Source organism: Triticum aestivum, chromosome 7B, assembly GCF_018294505.1.
Source record: "Triticum aestivum cultivar Chinese Spring chromosome 7B, IWGSC CS RefSeq v2.1, whole genome shotgun sequence".
NCBI classification, from domain to species: domain Eukaryota; kingdom Viridiplantae; phylum Streptophyta; class Magnoliopsida; order Poales; family Poaceae; genus Triticum; species Triticum aestivum.
Window position 1 is genome coordinate 363,020,704 of NC_057813.1, and position 22,850 is coordinate 363,043,553.

Here is a 22,850-nt window from a genome sequence, read left to right on the forward strand (position 1 = left end):
CTACAATCAGAGACCCTTTGAAGAAACTGTGTGCGATGCAATAATCGCAAATGGTGATGTAAAAAAACTGTCAAAAAAGATGCAAAACGTCTGCGATGACGGATGCATCAAACACGGTTCAGAATTTAGTTGCATGTGCGATGAGGGGCATACGGTTCAGTTTAATGAATTGTTTGCGATGAGGCAGAAGAACAGAAGCGAGTAGCTAGATGAAGGTGTGTGCGATATACGGCATACGGTTCACTCAGATGAACTATTTGTGATTAGGCAGAACAAAAGAAATGGTCAGCCAAATCAAGGTGTGTGCGATAGAGGGCAAACAGTTCACTAACGGATGAACTGTTTGCGTTGAGCTAACAGAAACGGTTCAATTTAACAAGACGTGGGTGATACGAACAGGTCTGTCCGATAATAACACAGACGATTGATGCTAATAAGACATGTGTGTTGTGCGTTGGGATTGCATACAGAACAACAACATATATATACACACTTATAAGGACATGATTGCATAACCAAATTAAACATCCAATTATATAGGTAGCTACTACACACATGACATTTGCACACACCAAAATAAACTATTACATTCATAATTACATAGGTGGCTACTACACACATGGCATTTCCACACACCAAAGTCAATGTATATTACATGCATAATTAACTAGGATAAATGATCATCTGATCATCATCTACTTCTTGTGATGCTTATCGCTACTTCTCTGCTTGTGGCTCGATCTGGCCACGTCGATTTCAGTAACGAGGCACTTCCTCATGTCAATGATCTGCATGTGCATCTCGTAGCATGTGTTCACGCTCTTGGCCGCGAACCTGAAGTGAGGTTCATCTAGTTGCGGCATCCATGCCCCGTGCCAGGATACGGGACATGTTCTGTTGGCATCCTGCTTCATCTTTTCGTAGTATGGGTCGATGACGGCCGAGGCGAGTTCAACCAGGGAGTCCTTCTTCGTGATGCCCCGAACCATGTAGTGCTCACGGATTTCGACAAGGTTCTTACAGGCCAAGCCCGTAACCCTGAGCGCTTTTACATTGTCGGTGGTTTCCACCGTAGCGAACTTGTAGTCGGTGTTGTTGACAAACCTTGCGAAATGGTCGCAAGGCTCTGTGGCCATGCAGTAGTGGTAGATGAGGACATGATGGCGGACGCACAACTAGGCAACGGCGACCTTCTAATCTATGTTGGGACGACCGCCGGTGTACTGGAGGTTGATGCCGACCACCTTGTACTTGTCTCGAGCAAGCAACTGCTCAACAGTGTTGATGTAGTCGCCCACCATGGCAGGGTCGATGGTGTGCACCACCGAGAGATCCTTCTACCTCGCGTGGGTCTCCACTTTATACTCACCGAACTCCATTGGAGCTCCGCTAGACATCCCCTCTCTATCTATCGTTGTGGGTGTGCTTGTTGTGTTGTCGGGGGCGATCGAAAGGTTGAAGAGACTAAGGTTATAATGGCCGCGTGAATTAAAGGGGAAGTTGGATGGCCTGGAATATCGGCACACCCGGATGACAGTTCTAATTTGCAGCCCGTAACTCCATCATGCCACACGTAAATGCATCATGGCGGCGCACGCGGTGCAACCGCATGCATATGGGCCCCCCGACATGATCGTGCGCAGGCCCAACCATTGGCAGAGCGCGCGCAGAGGGACGCGAGCAGAGCGCGCCGCGGACGCCTCAACGGCGAGCCACCATATATATGCATATAGCAGTTGAACACGCAAGGAAAAGATGTCCACAAGCCGAGCGCGTGGAGGTACGTGAGCAAAGCACGCCGACGGAGGCAAGCAGAGGCCAACACGGTGATACGTGGCAAAATAAGATGAACTGTGTGTGCGATGTTGTAGACATCAAGCACGAATCAGATTAGAGTTCCGTGTGCGATCCGTGGCATACAGTTGATCCACCCGAGTTGTTTCTGAAGGAATAAGCCGTGTGTGTTATGGGCAAACGTTTATAAGTATACAACCGTCTGCGATTGATGAATTCTTGACCGACGGGTTCCCTAATGTGGTCCGTGTGCGATGTAATATGCTCTGTCTACAGAACATCAACATATATACTTATAAGAACAACATTGCATGACCAAATTTAGCATACAATTTTATAAGTGACTACACAGATAACATCTCCACACACCAAAGTAAGCAATTACATGCATACTAAACTAGGAGGAATGAGCATCTAATCATCTACATCTTGTTGCTACGATGTTTGCCATTGCTCTGCTTCCGGCTGGATCCCTGGTCGTGAATGGTTAATAAAATATAAGTCTATTGCATATTAAGGTCAAAATAGTACTACCAATCTACGAGTCTCATACGATGCCATTTTAACGATTGTACCAGAAAAGCCCGAAATATTACAAGGTTCAAATTCGAAGATTACAAGGTTCAAACTGATATTAGAAATGAAATTCAGCTCATTCAGCTGCAAACGTCCGTGCTGGTTAGCTGAACATGGATATAAGAGAGGCTCAAACTAAAAATAAAAATAGTAAGGCCGGTCTCGAAACCTCGTCATTTCTGCAAAGGGATCAGCCGCTGAGAAGTCATGTATGGGGTTGACACAATGACTTCCAATTACTCTGTCATATGCACTTCCAATACGAAGTTTAGCTTTTTTGGAGCCTCTTCCATTCTGCAGTAGCTGCCGACTCTGATCAACAAACCATTCATATTTCCTAAATGCATGTTCAACCTCATTACCTTCAGCACCCTTGCTCTGCCAACAAATAACCTGGCGAATATAATCTCCGGTAAGGTCCCTCGGTAGGAGTTCAAAGTAATTTTTGAGAGATGCAGATCCAGGCATTCGATGTGATTGTCATTATAAACATTATCCACCTCCGAGCCTATTATTATCTGCAAAAGAAGAGAACGTGTTAGTGCCTACATGCAGTTTTGAACACTACTACATGCCTATTTGGTCTGCAGGATTTGTGAAATGCACCAACGTGCCATCTTCGACCTGACATGATTAACATGGGCATTTGATTACAATCTAGAAAAAAGTAGCCTTCTTCACAAGAGGTTGGAGTGGATGAAAAATTCCCTAAGAAAACTAGTACAGATGAATCCAAAGGAGAAATGCTTATGGATTGTAACCATATGAATCAAGCAACCAATATGGGGTGGGGTGTATGTCTTGAAATCCTCCAAAATTCCTTCAGAAATCGTAGTACATTGTAATTGTAAACTTGGGAAAAGGTGCAAAAATTGAACTCCCTTATGGTTAACATTTAACAGGAAAGGAACATCACCTCGATATACAACTTCTTCAGGCACGGAAAGCATCTCAGGAAACTGACAACTTTGTCCAGGTTGGGGCCGATAAATTCTAGTGCCAAGACCTTCACTGTGCGTAGAATCTGGGTGAATCTTTGCTGGATGACAGAGGAAAATACATCTTCAAAACTAGAAATAATGTTGATATCAAGAAGGAGAGGTAGAATGCGATTGTTGTCCCTAAAAGAAGGAGTATTTGACAGACGAGTAGCCCACGACTGTCAATTTTGGCGCAGAAATGACATTGATTCTTGTTGGACCTTGTTGATCAACTACAAGTAATCTCTCAAGTGAAGGTGTATCCTCAGTGACCATATTGTGGTCCACCTTTTGTGATCTCTCGTTGCAGCACCAGCAACACACATAAATAGTCCAGAGAGTTCTGGAGGTGATGTGGAAGCTACTCGATGAATTCATTGCTTGAAGACGAAGGAAATCGAGTGCAGTACAGCCGCAGAGTAGGCGCTCCATGTCATCCTTTGGGATGCAGACGACGACGAGCTCGAGGTGCTTTAATCGTGGTAGAAAAAGAGTGGGCGCATCATTAAGGGGGGATGACGGTTCATGAACTTGGTGAGGCACAGCATGGGCGCGAAGCAGAGCGCGAACGTTGGCAGCGAGCGCATATGCCCATCATTAAAACTGGGCTCCTCGAGCTGATCTAGGGCGGGGGATCAGAACCACTCGTCAAGCTAGACTTGGTCCTTGCCATTGGAACGGAACTTGCCTGTGATAAGGCCTCTAATTGGGCCATGGTGACTGCCGAGGATTTGGGAGAACGCATCCAAGCTTTTGCGATAGCCATGGCAGAGCTCGTGGGTGTCAAGGTGGTTGAGAGGGGTGGAGAGCCATAGGGGGCTCTACCGCTGGGAAAGGGTGGTTGTCCTCGCCCCATATTTGATTGGGAGGAGGGATATGATGACTGTCAACATATCATCGGGGAGGCTGCTAATGAAGTCTAGGCCTGCTGGAGTCGCTTGCGGTTCTTTCTCGACCCGCCTCCACTTGTTGGAAGCCTCGTTCTCCACCTCGTCGGCGGTGACAGAAACCTCTTTCTCCATATTCATGCCATGCTCTGGTGCTTCAGCAGCCTCGGCGTCTCCACTCCCTTCGATGGGGCGCTTCGGCAGCATCCTCATACACTGACGGCTTTGAGGACTGAGAGCGGCGTCGAGGATGCGGGCGGAGAGAGAGGATTTTGTGTGTGGCGAGGATGGGGGTGCCGGCTTTGAGGACTGAGAGCGGCGTCGAGGATGCGGGCGGAGAGAGAGGATTGTGTGTGTGGCAAGCATGGGGGGTGCGGCCACTCGGGCGCGCCATTAATACGGACCAGTGGGAACGAGGCGGGCGGCAGTCAAAGGCTGTCTCACTTCCCGGTGAGCTTGCACGGTGGAGTTCTGGCATTCCTATACCATCATTTCACAAAGCGAGGTGGGCGGTGGTCAAAATCAATTCTCAAGATGTGGCTACGAATTATTAGCACACACCACTACTGCAGGATGCTGCTAACGCGACACCACAATCAGAGACCCTTTGACGAAACTGTGTGTGATGCATTAATCACAGACGATGGTGTAAAAGAACCGTCAAAAAAGGTGCAAAAAGTTTGCGATGGCGGAGCCATCAAACACGGTTCAGATTTTAGTTACGTGTGCTATACAGGGCACACGGTTAGTCCATTCGAACTGTTTGCAATGAGGCAGAACAACAGAAATGGACAACCATATCAATGTGTGTGTGATATACATCATATAGTTTGCTCTGATGAACTGTTTGCTATTAGGAAGTGCAACAGAAACGGTTAGCCAGATCAAGGTGTGTGTGATATATGCATATGGTTCACTCGGACGAACTGTGTTTGATTAGGGAACACAACAGAAACTGTTCAACTTAACAAGATGTGTGTGATATGCGGCATACAGTTCACATGGATGAACTGTTTGCGATGAGCCAAAAGAACACAAATGAGTCATGTAAACAAGATGCGTGTGATACGTGGCAAACAGCCGACTCGGATGAACTGTTTGTGATGAGAAATTACAACACAGACGGTTAATACAGCAAGTTCGTGTGCAATTCTGTGTGTACAAAAAACTTTGAAATATGCAAACTAGTTGCTTGCGGTGGCTAGGAGTATCGCACATGATGCGTCTGTGAGTACTCATGTGCGGTGATTAGTAAGTTACACATACGTTTTCTATGTTAACATGTGTGTGAATTTCCAATATGGACAGTTAATATGCAAATGCCTTCTGGACATCGGGCACACGCTTAAACTCAACAAACTGCATACGATACTAATACTTTTCATGAAAATTTAAGAACTTGGCTAACAACATTTGACAAAAGGAGGATCTTCGTAACACGGTTTTGACAACCATATGGTTCATATCTAGATACTTAACATAGTAACAACTATCACATTTTAAGAGGCTAACGGCCAGCAACCATATGGTCCATATCTACATACTTAACATAGTAACAGCTAGCACATTTTAAGAGGCTGAGGGACAACAACCACAACTATCGCTGGAAGCAGCTTGATCACGGCGACTCGACATCTCGTCAATGAAAAGGAAGAGCCCTCATGTGCCTTGGTAGAGCATGAGTAGAACAGTGTCTCTAATTTTCCAATGTGGATGCATTGCCACGACAAGCGATAACTTGTTAATTTGAATGGTTCCATTTCTGCGGGAAATGCAGTACCTTGCAATCACTTTGGCGTTATTAGCAGGCACAAGTGTAATTCGACCACGCCGGGAAATCGAACCAGGAACTGCTACAACGGGCAATTTCTGTTGAAATGTAGAATAAAAACCAATTGTAACATATCATTGAATATATATATATATATAGTTTATGAGCATCAACATTAAAATAAGACTTTTTACCAGCGTTTGTGCACACAATTGGTCTTGTTCAATGTGTGCACCATAGGTATAATTAATCCCATCCAAAATCCATCGTTCATACGCTGTGCTATCTCTGTCAAATTATCAACAAAGTTTATGACATGCTTCAAGTCCTTCCAGTAAAATTTGATACGCTTAGTAACATACAGATCCTTCACTATGCATCCAACATATCCTGCTTAAAAAGTGGAAAGGTATTATTTATTTTGAACATGGCAGAATAATATATAGTGCACATAATTTGGTAAATATAATTTTTTACTACCTAGGAACGGAGTTAGAAAATGAAATCGCAATTGATTGCTTAAATAGTGATCAATTAGTCAGAACAAATACCCCGATTTGCTAAGTAATATGACAACATGGAGAAATTTGAAAGGGCACTAACCTCGATCAGACTTTGATCAGCTGATGACGTTGGGGGAGTAAACATCCATGTTAATTAGACTAGGTTGTGGTGCACGCACTAGAATTTTATTGCCAGCTTTCAGTTCATAACACTTGGACATTTTTCTCCAAAGGTCCGCATTAAAATAGGAGTGACCATCTTTATCAATTTTTACGTTAACCGTCATTGTATGTCCATACTGCATTGTCAATATGACATCTTGGGAGTCATCAACAAAGTAAAGCCCAAGATTTCCTTCTACTCCTGTTCTTGCAAAGCAAGGGATGTACTGCTTGAAATGAAAATTAAGATCATAAATTAGATATATATTGAAATAACATAGCAAGATGCAAATGTGGGAGTAATTGATAGAACATATCAATATATAGATGAAAGCAAAGTACAAAAATATATAATTTAAAATAGATAATGTAACAAAGATTTGATGCAAATATATAGATAATGTAGCAACAGATGGTATATGTTCACAAATTTAGGCCATGCCAACCATGGTAGGTTGAGATTGAACATAACGAGCGCTCCCTGAAGTCATCCGGAATGGTGAGATAGAACTTCATTTCCGACTGGCCACGACCACACTTGCCCGATTTGTGCTTGCACTATGGACACGTGAATGAACACCCACGAATCTGCTAGAACAAAAATGATTCCACGACGATTTCCACCGGTTGATTAATAGCGATGAACGGACAGCGATAAGAGATGAGTGAATATTTCACTAAGTTGATTACCTTCTCCATGAGAAAAATCCCAGGCCCAATCCCACAGAAAACCCCAGTCGACTAGAGTCTAGAATGTCGATGCAGATAGGCGGCGGAAAGTGGTAGGGGCGAAATCTCGTGCCATTTGGAGCGTGACCTCCGCCCGTTGACAACAGAGTCGTCGAGCTTAGGGTGGCCGCTGCGATAAAAGTTGATGAGATGCAAAGTTGCGGAGTCTGCGGCGAGTGGGTGGGGACAAAGGGGGCGAGGGTTTTCTTTTTCCTTTTGCATGTGTGAGTGAACACACATGGTTCGCAGAGGCAATGGATATGAATCATGTGCCATAGTAAATCACCAAGATTGAACGGGTATCCAAATTTCCTTTGTCCTTTGTCCATGAGTTTTTTTCTACGATGAACATACACCCTGCTAATCACCATGTTCAAATTTGGCACTTTTCCGGGTTCATTTACAATATTTAGGGGATTATGTGCATTTTCTAGGCATTAATGCACATAATTCAAATTCAAACAATCGGTGCTTGAAAAGGTGCACGAGAACGGTCTGGAAAACCATGATCGTGCTATTTAGTAAATTCTCATGCCTTTTACAAGGAATGGGCAGATATTTCAAGGAAATGTGTTTACTAGGTACTATACAAAAATGAAATACATGCTTGGAAAACATGCCCCCTGGCGTGGTGCCATGGTATGGCCTCACCATGCCCTGGTAAAAAATTGAGAATGTTCGTCTTATGTCGTCATGCACGCCATTCATAAATCGAACCATCACCGAGAAAATTTCATGGTTTCGAGGGGAATCAGCAAGATTGAAGGGGCGGGAATCCAAATTTCCTTGCTAGCTTGTCATTCAATTTTTTCTGCAATCAACATACCCTCTCGAATGCAACGTGCTCAAATTTGGCATTTTTCCGGGCTCATTTACCATATTAGGGGATTATGTGCATTTTCTAGGCATTAATCCACACAATTCAAATTCAAACAATCGGTGTATGAAAAGGTGCACAAGAACGGTCTGGAAAAACCATACTCGTGGTATTTAGTAAATTCTCAAGCCTTTTACAAGGAATGGTCAGAGATTTCAAGGGAATGCGTGGCAATAGTCAACCACAAACGCGTCATTTACTGGGTTATCCACTATAGAAAAATGAAATACGTGCTTGAAAAACATGATGCCTGGCATGGTGCCATCATGGTATGGCCTCACCGTGCCCTAGTTAAAAGCTGAGAAGGTTTGATTAATGTCGTCATGCACGCCCTTCATAAAATCGAACCATCACCGAGGAAGTTCCATGCTTTCGAGAGGGAAATCACCAAGATTGAAGGGAATCCAAATTTCCGTCCTAGTTTGTCATTCAGTTTTTTCCAACGATCAACACACTGCCTCATGTGCAACGTGTTCAAATTTGACATTTTTCTTGGCTCATTTACCATATTTAGGGGATTATTTGCATTTTCTAGGCATTAATGCACATAATTCAAATTTGAACAATCGGTGCATGAAAATGTGCACAAGAACGGTCTAGAAAACCACGCTCATGCTATTTAGTACATTCTCATGCCTTTTACAAGGAATGGGCAGATATTTCAAGGAAATGTGTGGCAATAGTCAATCATAAACGCATTGTTTACTGGGTTAACAAGTATACAAAAATGAAATACATGCTTGGAAAATATGACGCCTGCCGTGGTGCCATGGTATGGCCTCACCGTGCCCTGGTAAAAATTTGAGAATGTTTTCCTTATGTCATTATGCACGCCTTTCATAAATCGAACCATCACCGAGGAAGTTTCATGGTTTTGAGGGGAAAATCACCAAGATTGAAGGGGGATCCAAATTTCCTTTATCCTTTGTCCATGAGTTTTTCGACAATGAACATACACCCTACAAATCACCGCGTTCAAATTTGGCACTTTTCCGGGTTCATCTAGCATATTTAAGGGATTATGTGCATTTTCTAGGCATTAATGCACATAATTCAAGTTCAAACAATCGGTGCATGAAAGGGTGCACAAGAACGGCCTAGAAAATGATGTGCATGCCATTTAGTAAATTCTCATGCCTTTTACAAGGAATGGACAGATATTTCGATGAAATGTGTGGCAATAGTCAACCACAAATGTTTGTTTATTAGGTTTTCAACTATATAAAAAATGAAATAAATGCTTGAAAAACATGACGCGTGGCATGGTGCCATGGTGTGACCTCACCATGCCCTGGTTAAAATTTGAGAAGGTTTGGCTTATGTCGTCATGCACGCCCTTCATAAATGGAACCATCGCCGGGGAAGTTCCATGCTTTCGAGAGGGAAATCACCAAGATTGAAGGGGAATCCAACTTTTCTTTGTTCTTTGCCATGGAGTTTTTTTACGACGAACATACACCCTGCAAATCACCGTGTTCAAATTTGGCATTTTTTCGGGCTCATTTACCATATTTAGGGGATTATGTGCATTTTCCACTACTAGGAAAAGGGCTATAGATGGAATGGACACTAATGGCGCACCAGACATGTGGTGCGCCACTACTATATAGCGGTGGTGCACTATGTGCTGGTGCGCCATTAGTGTGAAAGACACTAATGACGCACCAGACAAATGGTGCGCCACTAGTAACAATTTTTTTTCCAAACATACTAATTATGCACCAGTGCACAATGCGCCATTACTACTTCTAACTAGTAATGGCGCACCAGCCGCACAGTGCGCCACTACTATTGTTTTTTTATTCTTTTTTTTGCAAAATACTAATGGCGCACCGTGGCATAGTGCGCCATTACTAGTTTAAACTAGTAATGGCGCACTATGCCACGGTGCGCCATTAGTATATAGATTTTTTTTGTTGCAAAACTACTAATGGCGCACCACTAGCAGGTGCGCCATTAGTAACCAGGGTTACTAATGGCGCATTTGCAGGTGGTGAGCCTTTAGTAACCTGGGACCAACAAGATATTTTGAACAGCCACACCTAACCACTCACTTTCCCCACTTCATTGTCTCCACCTCCTCCTCCAAGTTTGTCTCGGCTGCCTCCTCCTCCTCACCTCATTTGCACCATAGATTCATCCAAATTAAGTGGTTAAATTACCTTTTGTTGATAGGTAAGTAAGGGGGGAAGCTATCTTTATGTTGTTCTCCCTCCAACAACGTGCACATGCACTTTTTATGGCCTAGCTAGATCTATGTATGTTCGTGGTGTTGCATATATTTGTGGTGTTACATATATGTTTGTGTTTGCAGGTACCGGTATTTGAAATGCGATAGTTGCCAATATTTTGCCGGAATGTTGATTCATTTCCGTTTCGGCAAGAATTTTGGCACTATGCATTCTTTTTGGTCCTATTTTTAGGGAAAGTCATGCCAATTTTTTTCTTGGTTCTAAAATATCGTTTTGCTGTACCCCGCAGGCGACCATGGTCCGCACGATGACCAAAGGCATCGTGAATAGGTTTTTGAGATCCACGAAGGCCGAGATGCTTCAAAAGAATGAGACGGAGATAAGATGTCCATGTCGAAGATGCAAGCTGAAGAGCCTTATTGCGGACCCGGATTCCGGGCAGGTGCGGGACCACCTGCTCTTGTGTGGTTTCATGGATGGCTATCGGTGGCAAGGTGATGAAGATGACTATGAAGTCATCCATGGGGCCGGGCAAGAAATGAGGAAGGGCAGCAAGACAACCACCGCGGCTCGGGCGGGCGAGAAGACGAAGAATCTCCAGGACATGATCACGATGGTGATGCTGTACACAGTCATCATGTAGAAGATGCAGGACATGATGATGAGGAAGATGCCAGAGCAGACGAAGGGCATGATCATGAAGATGAAGATGCCGGCGGAGCAGACGACGATGGACCATCAATGGGCTAGGTGCAGGACCCTCATATTCAAGAGCTGCTTCTCAAGCAGATGGATAACGCAAGAGCTGCCGCCCGAGAGAAAGCCAAGCCGGATCAACTGGAGATAGACGCGGTTACTCCATTGTATGAAGGATGCAGGCCCGAGGATACCCACCTGAAAGTAACGCTCATGGCTTTGTAGATGAAGGTAAAACACAAAATGACCGACGCATGCTTCGACGAGAACTGACATTCTGGCGCGAACGTCTTCCCAAGGGGAACAAGTGCCCGACCAGTTTCGAGGAGGAGAAGAAAATCGTGTGTCCTCTGGATTTACCGCACGTGAAATACCATGTGTGCATGAACAATTGCATCATTTATCAAGACGAGCACGCGGAGTCTACCATATGTCCGGTGTGCGGCGTCACTCGATACAAGAAGAGGAAGAAAGCTCCTCGAAAAGTGGTGTGGTACTTTCTGATCACTCCTTGTCTGCAACGGTATTTCGCGGACCATAAGGTAGCAAAGCTCCCGCATTGGCACGCGGATAGGGAGGAGAAGAAGCCAGAAGATGACGCAAATGATCCGGAGATAAATAAAAAAGACAAGATGCTGAGTCACCCTATGGATGGGAGCCAGTGGCAAGCGTTGAACTTCAAACGCCCAGAATTTGGGAAGGATCCAAGGAACATCGTGCTGGGCACGAGCACCGATGGAGTCAATCCGTTTGTCAGCCAAAGAAGCACACATAGCACCTGGCCTGTGTTTGTGTGGATGTACAACCTTCCCCCCTGGTTGTGCATGAAGAGGAAGTACATTCACATGAGTATGCTAATTGAAGGGCCGAAACAACCAGGGAATGACATCAATCTGTATCTGGGGCTGCTGAAAGAGGAGCTAGACACGCTGTGGAAAACGCCAGCCAATATGTGAGATGCCGCACAGAAAGAATATTTCCCTATGAGAGCCGCACTGCTCACGACGGTGCACGACTATCTCGGTTACGGATATGTCGCGGGGCGGGTGGTCCACGGATTTTCTAGATGCGTTAGGTGCATGGATGACACAACGTATCGCCAGCTAGATAGAGATCCCGGGTCTTCGAAAACCGTGTTCATGGGACATCGAAGGTGGCTTCACGACGATGACCCATGGAGGAAACGCAAGGATCTGTTTGATGGTGAAACCGAACCCCGAAGACGCCCGCGTACGAGGTGCGGCGAGGAAATAGACGAGCTGTTGAAAAATTGGAAAGATTGCCCACTGCCGGGAAAGAAGCAAAAGGCGCCAGAGCCGGGAAAGAAGCGAAAGGCGCCAGAGCCGCTGTTGAAGGTATGGAAAACGAGGTCTGTTTTCTGGGACTTGCCGTACTGGAAGATCCACCGTGTGCCTCACAGCCTTGATGTCATGCATATCACGAAAAATGTGTGCGAGAGTCTGCTTGGTACCCTGCTCAACATGCTAGAGAGGACCAAAGATGGGCCGAAAGCAAGGGCAGACTTGAAATCAATGGGCATCAGGGAGGAGTTTCACGCTAATGATGATGATGATGAGGCGAAGCAGGACACGGAAAGTCGTCGCAAAGGCAAAAAGGCCAAGAAGACCGGAAATGACTACCCTCCCGTGTGCTTCACTCTAAGTCAGGAGGAGATTGATCAGTTTTTCACCTGCCTCACAGGATAGAACTTCCTTACGGTTACACGGGGAAGATAAGCAGATACCTAGACCCAGTGAAGCAGAAGTTCAGCGAGATGAAGTCTCACGACTGTCACGTGCTGATGACGCAGATACTTCCAGTTGCAATCTATGGGATCATGGACGTGCACGTCCGTGAAACGCTATTTGGCCTATGCAACTTTTTCAACGTCATCTCTCGGAAGTCGGTTGGCGTGAGGCAACTCAGAAGGCTACAGGAAGAGATCATGGTGATACTATGCAAGCTTGAGATGTACTTCCCGCCCGCATTCTTCGATGTTATGGTGCATCTGTTGGTTCATATCATGGAGGATATCATCCAACTCGGGCCGACGTTCCTGCACAACATGATGCCGTTCGAAAGGATGAATGGTGTCATCAAAGGATACGTTCGCAACATGTCACGTCCAGAGGGAAGCATAGACAGGGGCTTTCTGACCGAAGAGTGCATCTCCTACTGCACGAATTATCTAGGCATCGAGAACCCCGTTGGTCTGCCCGTCAACAGGCACCTCGGAAGGCTCGCTGGACCGTGAGGGTCGCCGCGAAATGCATGTCGACTTCGAGGGTCGACTCGCGGACTTTGAAAGAGCAAACCTAGTCGCGCTATAACACATAGACGTGGTCGATCCTTGGGTGGTAGAGCACAAAACCTTTATTGAGAAGACGTACAATGACCGAGGCCAACAGAGGACGGACAAAGATATAATCAAAGAGCACAACTCATGTTTCACGCGTTGGTTCAAGCAAAAGCTTCTGTCGTACCCTTTACATGAGGATTCTTCCACGGAAGAACAACTCATATTCACCTTGTCACAGGGCGCCGAGCACAACCTGATGACGTATGAGGCGTACGATATCAACGACTACACATTCTACACCGAGGGAAAGGACATGAAGAGCGATGGTTATCAGAACTCCGGGGTAACAATGGAATCCTACACCGGTAACGACAAGGACAGATACTACGGAAGGATCTAGGAGATCTGGGAGCTGAGCTACGCTGAAGAGAAGGTCCCGATGTTCCGTGTCAGATGGGCCAAGAACGTCATAAAAGAAGACCGGTATTTCACCACCATGGTTATACCCGAAGCCAAATCCAAGACCGTGGGCGCAAACGTCACCGCGAAAAATGAGCCATGGGTACTGGCTTCCCAAGTGGACCAATGCTTCTTCATTACCGACCCGCCAAAGCCCAGTCATGTTGTCGTGAGGAGAGGCAAAAGGAAGATCATCGGAATGGATGGAGTCGCCAATGAGCAAGACTTCGACAAGTACGGGGACCCGAAGATGGAACATGACGACGACAATGAAGTATCAGCATACACCACAAGAAGAAGCAGGACCACCCTACCTAAAGGACGTCCGTTCAAGAGAAGAACTCCATTTACGAAAAATAAGGGCAAGAAGATTGTGAACAGATAGCTAGCTAAGATCGATTTGTATTTAAATTGTAGCCTTCATTTCTCGATTGTATTTCATGGGCACTTTTTGAACTCATGAATGTTTTTAAATTTCATGGACACTCGATCTCGATCCCCTTCCATCTCGATCGCTATCCCACCTCGCCAGATCCAGCCCCCCTCGTCGTCGAGCACCCCCCGCACCCTCTCCCCCGCTCCACCGGCCGCCGCTGCCGACCCCCCGCACCCTCCCCCGCTCCGCCGCCGCCGACGACCCACCGCACCCTCCCCCGCTCCACCGGCCGCCGCCGCCGACCCCCTGCACCCCCGCTCCTCCGCCGCCGACGACCCACCGCACCCTCCCTCGCTCCACCGCCGCCGATGACCCCCCGCACCCTCCCCGACCCGCTCCACCGTCACAAATGAATGCAACTAAAATTGCAAAAAAAACAAATTTGATTATATTTTCAAATAACAAATTTGATGATATTTTCAAATAATAAATTTGATGGTATTTTTTCATATTCATAAATATTTTCAAATAACAAATTTGATGATATTTTTTAAAAAATTATTACTGTTTTTATTAAAAAGTATTACTGTTTCATATTCATATTCATTCTCTAAAAAATTATTAAATGCAACAAAAAATAATAATAATAATTACTTATGGCGCACCCCTGGCTGATGCGCCATTGCTATATAAAAAAGATTACTAATGGCGCACCTCTGGCTGGTGCACCATTGCTATATAAAAAAAAGATTACTAATGGCGCACCGACCGCGGGTGCGCCATTGCTATCTAAAAAAACATACTAATGGCGCACCGCTGCGGGGTGCGCCATTAGTAAGCTCCCCCCTAGCTAATTCCTCCCTCTCCCTCTCGCCAGATCCCCTTCGTCCCTCTCCCTCGCCAGATCCACCCGCGCGCTGCCCCGATGCCACCGCCCCGACCCCCGCCGGACTCCACCCCCGCCGCCCCCGCGCCCCCACCACCGCAGCTCCCCCGCGTCGCCGCCCCCGTGCCCCCCACCACTGCAGCTCCCCCGCGCCACCGCCCAGCACGTACGTCCCCTCCCTCCCTTCCCCCATCCCCCTAGCTTCTCCTCCTCCTCCTCTCATAGCCCGTGCCTTCTTCTACTCGGAAGGTCAAGAAGGCGGCCCCTTCCTCCGGATCTCCACCCACAGCCTCCTCGATGCCGGCGCCGGAGAAGGCCGTGTCGGCGCCCCCCGGCGCCCTCGCACCGGACTCGCCGTCCGCGCCCAAGCTCAGGCCCGCCCCCATGCCCTACAAGGCGCACCACCGGCCGACCAAGTCCCAGACGTCCCCGTCCCCGCCGCCACCGGACTACACGCCGCCCCCGCCGCCCAAGCCCAAGCCAGAGCCCAGGCTATCCAAGCTCGAGGTATCCCCCTTTTTCTTATCTTGTGTATGATTGCGAATAATTGACTTCCGTTTTCATACTAACGACGGCATTGACTTTGCAATGCTCGTCTCTGTGTTCGTCCGATTGCCAATAATTCTTAGAATAGTTGAATCCGAACTGCATCTAAGAACCCATGGTTGTGCTTATTTCTGAAGATGGAATGAACTATGACCTCCTGATCACAGAAATTTTTTTGTGTAGCTGATAGCTTTCTTTCTGAAGACGGAATGAACTATGACCTGATGATCGCAGAAACATATTTTGCATCTGATAGGTTTCCTCTCTCATTGCCCCAGTGAGGACCATGATGATCATGGCACTGAAAAATATTTATTGCTTAATTCCCTCTTGCAATTTTTCTGTGAAAATAATGACATGTTAAGCCGTTAAGGCCTGACTGTTAATTTACAACCTTGTTCGGTGTTATATTGGATGGCAAATTTGTACAGGTTAGTCGGTTGTGCTTCGCCCTGAAATTGCAATGTTGAGTGTACTGTTGAGTTCAGTCAAGTGTACTCCTTGAATAAACCATGCTTATTTTTGTAGCATATTACTGATACAAATGTTTCTGCCAAAAAAGAAGCTGTGTTGATCCTTGATAAACTGAAATATTATTTTCCTTTCATCTTGCAATTTTTTTGTTTGCTTGGTGCACGTGTACAATTTAACTGGTCACACTTCACCCTGAATTAATCATTTTGAGACAGAGGGAGTATGTTACAAGTGTAGTGACGAGGTTAGTCATGTAAACTGTTGTACCAGAATGATGAAACGTTGCATCATAGATCTTTGGAGCAGACTAGTGCTCTTGGAATGCTAATCGCGCTTAGGAGAAATACTTAAGATTATTTCCCCCACAATGCATAGCAATTGTCTGCCAGCAGTCATGTGGCTTCACATTGCTGGCATCAGTTGTGTTGTGTCACATGGCCCAGATACAAGTGTCGCTTTGCTTTGAATGTGCCGATGAAGTAGATATAGATAGGCTTTCTGCATTTTGTCACATTTGCTTCAAGTAGATAGGCTTTGCACATTTCGTGTTGTGATAGGTATGTGGTGGCCGTTGTTGCACTTGTTGGATGTACGCAATTCTGTTGGTCTCATGTGTCATGTATAACGTTCCTCTAGTGAATTGGGCAGCTGTATTGTACTAGTGTGTCTCTTCCTGCCAATCTGAATGCTGTTGAATCAGAAAAATAAAAGTCTCAGAACCGATCTTGTGAATTTTACTGCCAATCTGATAATCTGAATGTTGCTGGATAAGAAACATACAAGTTTGGAACTTCTCTCTCTTGTGACCTTTGCTGTCAAACTGAATGTTGCTGAATAAGAAACGTACTACAAGTTTGGGACTTATCTTATGAAACACAAGCTGCTTCATCTTTTGCTTTTGATCAGAGGGAATAACATGATCACGATGTTTCTTTTTAATCAGTAAACCTAGGTGTTCGTCACCTATGGCCTTAAGATCGATAGAAATGTATGTTGCTATTTTCTGTTGATTCTTTCTGGCCAGTTCATTCATCATTTAGGGCTTGATGTATGGAGGCTTGTCTACTTGCTGCTAATACAACATAATATTTGATATGAGCAGGGTGAACAACCTTCAGGTCCTGGGAATCTACTCAAGGCTGCAGACACTTCTTGTCTCACTTCTTTTATCATCGGTATAATATTCATATTAAGGAGTTTCTATAAGTTCATTGTTCTTACCTGCAATCCATTTTCTAAAGCTTATCACATAGTACTAGCATTTTCTTCCGGTGCAAAAGAAAAGGGTTGTTGTTTGTCTTTTGTATAAAATGAACTAAAAACACTTAGATACTTATTAATGTTTCCTTACACGAATACTTCCTGTAAAGTTGATTTTATAAAGCTGTGTGATCTTTGTTTCTGAGACTGAAAGTGCTTCTATCTCAAAAAAAGAAGAAGCAAAAAAATTAAAAGTGCTCATCCTAGTGGCAGGCACAGCTCCTGTCACTTGTGACCATTGCTGCTAGGAGCTTGAATTAGCTTACATTCTAAGTAAGTTTGAGGGTGAACATCAGATTTGTGTAAGCATCAGGACTTTTTTTAATGGAAATTTACAGTATGTTTGAGGGTGAACATTAAGCAATGTTTGTTGTCAAACAAATTAAGAATTTTTTTTAATTTATGTATTTACTATTTTTTTATTTTACTAATCAAGATGGTGTATTTGAGCTCAGGAGCAGAGACTCCACGTCCTGAACTCCTGATTTGTCCCTCTATGCATGGTGTGCATATACTATTTGCCTATTTGGTAAAAAAAATAGTTTAGTTGCCTATTTGGTATGATTGTCATGTCACTTGTACTACAAGCTTAGTTAGGAGTACTCCATCTAGTAGTAATTAATTTGTGTGGCTGTGGAAGTCACTTGCTTTGGCATAGTAATGTTTTTATTCCAGTATTATTTTGTGGTGGTGTGGGTAGCAAGGTGCATGCACATAGGAGGGATTTACAAGAAAGAGATACTCCTGAAAACAACAAAAGCTAACAAGGCAGTAAACTAAATCAGTAGATGCATCATACTGCTTTTATTCCTTCTTGGGGATAAAAAATCTGGGATAATGATTTTACTTGTGATGGTAAACTAAATCAGTATGATGTTGTACTTGTGATAATGCTACTTGTGATCTTCTGAAATGACCCATTGGGGACTTCATTACGCGGGGATAATGATTTTGCAGGTACCCCGAGAGGCCCTTGAGTTTGCCGGAATGTCGATTAACTTCCGTTCCAGCAAATTCAGGTACTCCATATGTCCTATTTTTAGCAAAGGTCATGCTGAAATTTTCCGTGAATTTTAGCATGACTTTGCTAAAAATCGGACATATGGGGTACTTGCTACTAATGCATGGGCCGGGGTATCTTAGTACTTAATTAAGTAGGATCAACTGCCCCTTTAGTCTTGCTGCATTAAACCATAGGTGTCAATAGAGCCAAGTGATTAGGCCCAACTTAGAGTCGACAAACCCTAAATGATAAAACCTTGGCTTTTAGGGTGCCTCGGTGTCGATGAGAACCTAAATGATGTACGCTTAGGCTTTTAGGGTGCCTCGGTGTCAACAAACCCTAAATGATAAAAGCTACGGATGGCAATGGGTCGGGTTTGGGGCAGGTGGAGCTGGTCCAAATCCAACCCACGACCCATCTTCCTACTCTCTGCCCATCCACCAAATTATCCATGGGCACAACGTGTGCCCATGCCCAAACTCGCTGGATACCCACATACCCATGGAGCTCCATGGGCATAGAAAAGTCAGCATGAAGCCTTCCCAAAGATCAAATTAGCTCATCATCATTCACTCACAAATGACAACATAAGAAACATGCATAAGTAGGCAACAACTAATACGACGAGTCCTTAAGTGTGGCATACGAGAGGTTGATTCTGTAGCATATAACTTATGGCACCAGTTGCATATTGCCTGCCATTTCCCATTGATTCCCTCTTTCTACTGTCACTGGCATATGGCCCCACATGTCATGTCGGTATCCATTGGATATCCATGGAGCACAAATTATAACCGTGCCCAACCCAGCTGTTCGTGGGTATCCATATCCACAGACCCATGGGCAGAAATGCGCTCCATACCCTTGCCCAACCGGGTCGGGTATCCATGGGTATCCAGATCCATGGATAAAATTGCCATCCCTAATAAAAGCTTAGCTTTTAGGATGCCTCAGTGTCGACAAACCCTAAATGATGAGACCATGATCTTGTTCCTTGACAATAACCAACTTTTTGACCAAACTTTTTTCCTATTTAAAGCGAAACATGGCCCACAATGATGAGGCCGGCGGTTCAGGCGGCAAGCAATTCTGGGAGTTGTCCCAGGAGATGGAGGAAGAACCTCACCACTATGAGGATGCCACGGAAGACACCGATCCTAACTACACAACCCCTAGTGGCGTCGGGGATGACACCACTGATGGTGCCACTGAGGATGCCGCCACTGATGATGGCGGCGCACACACAGATGGCAGCCAATCGAAGAGGCAACGGAAGGACCGGCGCTCGAGCGTGCTCGGCACCATCAAGGAAGAATTTACTGAAGTGAACTCTGACGGGCATCCAACGGTGCCCAAAGAATTAGTCAAGGGGTACTCGGTTCAGCTCGGGTGCATTCTCTGGAGCACCGTCTCGATCCACACTGAGAACCTAAGGCATAAGGACCGAGGGAATTTGCGCAACCTCCTCTTCACGAAGCTGCACGAACGATACAAGTTCCCCGCTGACTTTGCAAACACACGCCTCTCAGGGAATAAAGTGAACAGTGCTGCCCTCACGAAGATGAGCACGACCCTGTCTACTTGGAGAAGCACAGTGAAGGCAATGATTGAAAAAGGTGATAGTTATGAGAAGATCAAGGCGAAATATCCTTTGGTCAGTGAAGATGACTACAAGGAGTTCAAGATCAAGTGCGAGAGCAGCGCAACCTTTGAATCAAGTCAGTGGGGGAAAGAAATGCGGGAGTTGAACTTAGGGGTCCACCAACTCGGTCCCAGCGGTTACAGAGTGGCGGAGCCTATATGGGACAAGGAGGACGTGGAGCGTGCCGAGCAAGGCCTACTGCCCCTCTTTGAGAAATACCGTGACCAGCAGACCAGGAACTATGTCAGGGCCCGGTACAAGGAGGACCCGGTAACAAAGGAGCTTACCACGGATCCGAAGACCAGGGCGCTTGAGCTTGTTCTGGTAAGGAATACACCCCCGCGTAATTAGCTCCATATGGTTGCATTCTAATTAATCCCCAATATTTCTAAATGGTTCACGTTCCTTCCGCAGGACACTGAAAGCAGTAGCGCAGGGTCGTCTTAGAGCTCCCCTTTCGACACCCCTTTAAATAGGGCGTTGAACGTAATGAAAAACAAGGATAAGCTCAGTAAGCCATCGTCAGCTGGTCGTGTGGCCGGCAAAGGCTTGTCCACAAAATGGTCATCATACTATACCGCTGGTGGGCGAAAGGAGAAAAAGACCAGCTCGGAAAGCCAGTCGCGCGAGGTTGAAGCACTCAAGGCACAAGTGGCGCGGATTCCGAAGATTATCCAAGAGCAAGTGCAAGTACAACTGGGAACGATGCTCACCGCCATGGTGCCTATGTTGATTCAGGGGCTGACGACGTGGATTGCGGGCGGCCAACAGGGGCCTCCCCCGATTCCTAGCTTCATGGCCAGCAACTCGCACAATGCGCAGACGCGCCATTGGTGTCTCAGGCGGCGCCATTGGTGTCTCCGGAGGAGGCGGGATTCGTGTCTCCGGCGCCGTCATGGGCATTGGAGCTTAACGCACCCGGGTGTACGCCGGCCGGCACCTCGCCAGCAAGCGGCCCCTCCGTCAGTTGCACGCCCGCCGTTGGCGGTGCCTCGACATTAGCTGAGCTCGACGGCATCACGGTAACTAAGCCTCTCGGCCGATGACTTCATATCCTTGTCTTTGACTGGGCATCCCTGACGCCCTACATGTTTTCGCAGGGCGCCGCCGACGTTCCTTGCACTCTCCTACACTTCGTGGGCGGCGAGTTGGTCGATGTCGCCAAGGGCAGAATCGTTCAACCGGGCAACCCCGTGTTCCACGGTAATCCGATGCCACCCACAGTGTATAGGGTTGAACTGGTTCGGGTGCTGCCAGGCTGCGACGAGCTGTTACCTCCGATTCGACCCGCTGGGGCCGACGAAGAAGATGAGATGACCCTCAGCACCTGCGTAAACTGGCCCCTGCTTTGGCCAAAGAGCCAAATTCGTTTGGGGGCGGGGGACACCACCCCACAGACAAGACCGCTAGTTGTGCCGGTGCCAAGCCATGGCAAGAATGCCGCAACACTACCGGACATGCCGGACATCCCTATGGCACAGGATCCAGACATGCATATGGCACAGGATCCGGACGACGACGACAATGATGACAGTACATTTACCAACGTCGATAAGTACTTTGCCGAACATGGGTACGGTGACGAGTTCCATGGGCCTCCTTCTCAAGAACCCAACCAAGATGACCGCGATCTAGCTGGTACGGCGGAGAAATCCAATTGCAACAGGCATCGTCTGGCGTTCAGTTCTCAGGAGACGCCTCCAGCTCCCGCCTTCACCGAGCCTCAGATAGCTGAGGTGCGAAATATTATCAGCCCCAACACGCTCAAGAAGGCGGTCTGTGAGCAGAACTCGGTCCCATTACAGCAGATCAAGAAGAAGGGACGGAAACAAAAGACTAACAAGGGCGCCGGTGCGAGCCAGCCGGCACCGAGTATGATCCCTGCTCAGGATGGGCCACCTTCACCTAAGGATATCTCGAGGAGGGTGCATGTGGCGGGTAGGGCGATGCTACCGACAAATATGCTCAATACTGCAACCGGTGCTATGCGGAGTCTGCATGACAGTGTTCTTTCTTTGGAGAAGCGGCGTCTCCCCCAGAATGATGTGGCATACCCGGTTTTCGTGGCCAAGGTGCCAGAGGGCAAGGGCTTTGTGGATGGCGCCATCGGGGGTACGATCATCCTGCGGTTTGATGACATCTTTGCTATGTTTAACCTTCATTCGCTGCACTACACCTTCGTTCGGCTGTTTTTGCTGAGTATGGAGATGCGGAGCATTCGAGACAAGACCCCGGACATCGTGATAGTCGACCCCTTCTACATGCGTGCCAAGATCTTGGGCAGCGCTGGGGACCGGCAAGTCGCGAGTTCACACCTCGAAGGCGTCATTCTGGCAAACCCAGATAAGGATAACTTCCTCGTGCCTTACTTTCCCGAGTAAGTCATCCCCTTACCGCCCCGTAACATATGATTTCTTAGATTTCGATCGTTCTTTTTTTTCTAACATTCCGTGTTCTGTGCAGTGACACACATTGCACACTCATCCTCTTAAGCCCGAAATATTCCACGGCCACGTATTTCAACCCGGACCGTGACTCCAAGATAGACTACACAAATATCAAGAAAGTTCTTGATGATGCTCTCCCCGGCTACGCCACATCTAGAGGCACCTTTAAGAGGCCAGTTCGTAGGTACGGCATGCACGTGTTCACCCACAATACGACATTACCCTGCGTCAAGCAGCCGCCTAGCAGTCAGAAGGATGCCTACTACGCCCTCCATCACATGAGGGCGATCA